Source organism: Sus scrofa, chromosome Y (genome assembly GCF_000003025.6).
Source record: "Sus scrofa isolate TJ Tabasco breed Duroc chromosome Y, Sscrofa11.1, whole genome shotgun sequence".
NCBI lineage: Eukaryota > Metazoa > Chordata > Mammalia > Artiodactyla > Suidae > Sus > Sus scrofa.
Window position 1 is genome coordinate 23,452,536 of NC_010462.3, and position 5,195 is coordinate 23,457,730.

At 42.2% G+C, this 5,195-nt stretch overlaps 1 pseudogene; it reads right to left on the reverse strand.

Moving 5' to 3' along the window:
* LOC110257892 lies at positions 3,238-4,866 on the reverse strand (annotated as a pseudogene).

The following is a 5,195-nucleotide window of genomic DNA, read 5'->3' on the forward strand; positions in this document are numbered from 1 at the left end:
TTGTTTCAAGGCCTTGGGCGTGATAATGAGCTTTTTGCAGAATCATGAGGTGCCCAGAGCATTTGGGAGTGGCAGTGGCAGTGGCAGTGGCATGGTTTGTGAATTCCCAGAGAACTTGGAGCAGAAACAGGTAGTGTTTGGTCACAATGACCTCTTCTGAGGTGCCCTCTGTGGTGATTAGGGCCACAAGGGGTGCCTGTTCCTGGACCCCTAGTGGTAGCAGGCCATGCACACCTCTGGTGGTTTGCCCCCCCAACTGAGGACCCTTATAAGAAGCAGCCTGTCCCTCTTAGCCCACACAGGAGGTGGTGCAACACTGCTCCTAGTTACACGGTCTTGGCAAAGGACAGTGTTCAACCTTCTGGGTGCTTCTTCCGTGCAACTGTCAGAGCATTTGGCACTGACAGTTGCAGGGCGGTTATATGGCCAGGGTGTTGACAACAATACTGGGTGGTGCTCAGTTGTAGTGCCCGCTCTGATTTCTGACCTCTGAGGTGACTGTGGTCAGAGATTGGACCTGATCACACACCCCTACTGGTGGCAGGCCTTGACTCCCTGTGGTTTCTGTGATGACTGCTTTGGGATGTCCCCACTGCCTGTAGATCACTCAGGAGGCACCAGATCTCACTTACCCACCTTATGCCCTTAGCCCCCACCAGAGGGATCTGGACACCCATAGCCAGCACTAGAAGTGTCCAGGCTGCTGTAGCACAAGCAAGTGGCTTCTTGCCACCTGTAGCCTGCACCAGGTGCACCCTGCCCTCTGAAAGCCTGTGCATGTGTGTGCAGGGAGATTCCTTTGGCATCTGCCCCTCCTCCTTTTCCCCTCTGCAACAATGGCACCTTGCTTTTTAAGACAAAGTGGGGTCCCTTCAACTCCAAGGATAGCTCTGAGGTGACTCTTGGTTTGATTGAAAATAATTCTTCTGAATGTACTCCAGAAAGACAGTAAAAGAGAAACATAAGAAGCTGCTAAGTCAAGCAGATTCTATATCTTCAAGGGACCTGTTCACCTGGCTGAGGTTTGGTGTTAAAGGCCAGCATTTTTATTTAAGCCTGTCTTTGTGTAAAAGAAGAAAGCAACCTCTATGTGTGAATCGGGACATATAAAGGGGTGGAGATAAAGGCAAAAATAACCTAGATCAGTTTGAGGATTTTACAGAAAATGACACCCACATTTTTTTTCTACTACTTTTTTTTTTGTAGATGTTTCACTGATGAACTACCACCCTGTGGTGACAGTGATGCAATCTCTGATGATGTCATGTGGACATTGTTGTTGCACTTATGGTGTAAATTATGGTCATGGTTCATGGATAAGATAAAATATGTTATTGTTTGGAGTGTGAAATGTACTTTTTAAGTAATTGTATACATTTTTTTTTTGTCTTTTGAGGGCCACCCCTGTGGCATATGGGCAATCCCAGTCAGGGTCAAAGCAGAGCTCTGTCTGCTGCCTTACATTGCCGTAGCAATGCTGGGACTGAGCCACATCTTTAACTCACATCACAGCTCATGGCAACTCTGGGGCTTTAAACCACAGAGCGAGGGCAGAGGGTGAAGCTGCTTCCTCATGGACACTAGTTAGGTGTGTTAACCTCTTTGCCATCATGGGAACTCAATGGAATTTATTGATTTTTTTTTCTTTGCAATGAAGACAATCTTGTCAACTAATATCCAAGTTCCATTTGAAGTAACAGATAGACTATAATGCAGCTGAGAAAACACTACGTAAATACTATGTATTTTCCCTTTCCAAATTGACTTTTATTTGCCCCTTTTTCCACACCCTCATAATTGAGACCCCCATTCAATACAACTTGGACTATTTCAGAAATCTCTTGACAGCTATTCTCTATTTCCTTAGTTCCATTTTCCTTTTTGAAACAGTTACAGCTAGGGGACATGTCAAATGCTCCTCTCTAATTATCAAGCATTTCAAATATTAAAAAACGGCAAAATAATCTGCCATTGGAAACAATTAAAACGACAAAAGGACAACCTGCAATGGGAGACAATTATTTCAGATGATGCAACTAATAAGGGCTCAATCTCTAAAATCTACAACCAACCTATACACCTCAACAACAAAACAGCCAATTACTCAGTGGAAACATGGGAAAGAGACCTGCATAGACATTTCTCCAAAGAGAATATACAGAGGGCCAACAAGCACATAAAGAAATTCTCAACATCACTGTTTATTAGAGAAATGCAAATCTACACTACTATGAGGAATCACTTCACACTGGACAGAATGGCCGACATTAACAAGTCCACACATGAGAAAAAGCTAGAGAGGGTATGGAGAAAAGAAAACTCTCTTACACTGTGGGAGGAGTGTAAATTGTTACAACCGCTATGGAAACACTTCAGAAAACTAAATATAGAACTAGCATATGACCCAGCAATCCTACTCTTGGGGATACACCTGGGGAAAAAAAAAAAAAAAAACTTTCCATGAAAAGGTTACAAGCACATGTATGTCCATTGCAGTCGGATTCACAAGAGGAAAGACATGGAAATAACCTAAATGACAATTGGAAAGAATGGATTAAGGGATGTTGTATATATACACAATGCAACACTACTCAGCCATAAGAAAAGAACAGAATAATGCCATTTGCAGCAACACGGCTGGAAATGGAGACACTCCTACTAAGTGAAGTAAGCCAGAAGGAGGAAGGCAAGCACAATATGACATCACTTATGTGTGGAATGTGATATATGGCACAACTGAAACATTCCACAGGAAATACACCCATAGATTTGGAGAACAGGGTTTTGGTTGCCAAGGGGGAGGGTGCAGGATTGTGATGGACTGGGATTCGGGGGTTGAAAATGCAAACTATTGCATGTGGAGCGGGTATGCAATGAGGTCATGCTGTATAGCAATGGGAACTATCTCTAGTCACTTTTGATGCAGCTTAATGTGAAACAAAGAATATGTATTGTGTGGGTGTGTGTCTTGGGTGGGTGGGTGTGTGACTGGGCCACTTTGCAGCACAGTATGAAAGTGATCGAACACAATAAACCAGCTATGATGGAAAAATCATTTTAGAAAAATAAATGCAGCATCCTTTTACTCTTAACTGTGTCAAAAGTAAAGAAATTGAAGCTATGAAGATGAACATACAAGTTTATTGCTGAAATAACAGAATTGCAGGAATTTGGTGACATTTGCCAGCATAAATTTTCATCTTCACTCTCCTGCATAACCTATAGTCCTTTGATAGGTCAGTGGTCATTAGGGTGATGTTCAGATACGAAGAGGACTGAGGATTTGGCCTTGAAAGCGAGGCAGCAGATGTGTCAGTGGCCATTGGCATTGGGAACCATGGATGGGCTGCTGCTTGGGGGTTAGACACAGGGCACTCAGTTGGTGATATATTCTGGTATCTGGTTGGCAAAGGAGAAGGCTCCACCCTCAGTCCAAAATAACCACTTGGGAAGTTAGAAATAAGGTGGTACTGAGAAATGGAAGTGGTAGTTGTAATGAAATTCACGATGTGGCCACTTGCTGGAGAGTAGCTGCTTTGTGAGTGCATGTGAAATGTGGTCAACTGACTAAAAATAGCATGTTGAGCCATGACAATTTGTCCTGGTGGCCTGAATGATGGTGATGATGGAGAAGAAAGACCACTTCTAGTTGGGGTAGTTGTATTAGAAATTCTCTGGCTCATAGAAGGCCATCTTATTAAAGGCACATTTAGGTTTGTAGAGGCTGAAAATGCATCTTCTCCATGAGTTTCTGCAACCACATCAGAATTATGGTTATCCACATTACCCCCTGTTCTAGAGCGCTTCTTGCTGCAACCTTGAAGTAGAGAAGCCGATACTGGAGAAGCATTTTTCACCCTGACTCTTCTTTTCATCCTCACCAACAGATGGGGACAGCCTCGGTTAAAATTTGGATTATGGTAGAACTGCAGCTAAAACCAAAAGAGAAGGTATTTAGTGACTTTTTAAACAAAGATACGAGGACAAAGAATCCATAAAAATCTGACTTGTTTCATCACACAGAGTTAATGTCAGGAAATAATACTCATCTATTACTAACATTTTCAAAAATTTATGTAGTGGGAACAGGCAATTATGTTCCTTAAATAAAAATGCCTGGTGTATTTACAGTAACAGTATGAGGTTCAGGGGCTTGTATTGGGTGAGGTTCATCGAGAAGGCTCCAGGTGGCTAGGAAATTTCTCTATCACCCCAAATATTTTATGACCAAGTGGCCTTCAACTTAAAAGCGTAGCAGTACTTCATCCCACTTTCAAGGTCTACTATGACCCTATATGTATGAACATATTTGCAGATGTCCCTCTGTAAATAGTAACTGGACATTTCATAATACCTTGTTCCAAGCAGAGACTTCATTATCTTCTGCCAGAATGTTGGCTAGTGAGGCAGGTCTTTGAAAATTCCTTCGCAATTTAGTAAATCCATAAAAGTTAAGCTGTCGAACTAAGCTTTTCATACTCTCAGTTTCAAAAATTCTGAAGGGAGCCTTTCTCTCCAGAACTTCTTTCTTGAAGCGTTCTTCATTAATCACGATCGAGGTTCCATTTTCATCCCACCAAATGGACTTAAATCGATCACTTTCAACAATTTCCCAAAGTTTTCTGGGAAAGGGCAGAGGAAGAAATCACTATCTTCATCTGGTTCAGAGGCACACAATGTGTGGCATGGCTCCTTCATCAGGGAGCCCTCAGACAAAGCCTGGAAAGCTTTTTCTTCAATCTGAGACTTCAAGTCCAAGTCCCCAGTGATTGAGTTATCACACCATGGAGATGTAATGGAGGATTCTGAACCAGTTGATTCATCTTTAGGAGACACACCTTGAATTTCTGAAGGAGCATTTGCCATCTCAGATTTTTTTCTGTTCAGCTACTTTCCTCACCTGCATGGCTTTTGAACTCTGCAGTTTTAAATGCTGCTTTGGTAAGCCTACACAGATAAACTATCCAATCCATCAAAATGGTTGCCAGCCTGAGTAGCTGTGACATCACAAGACTCTAGTCTCCTAGCAATCTGAGCATCACCTTCAGTCAGGGTTTACTTCTCTATGAAATTAGCCCAGTTAATATAAAATATGATCTCTGTACTTGAACAGTAACCCAAAGAGAGAAAAAAAAATGAGATCAGCAAATGAGATCCTATTCCAATGGAATCTTTTTAATAAAAAATCACATAAA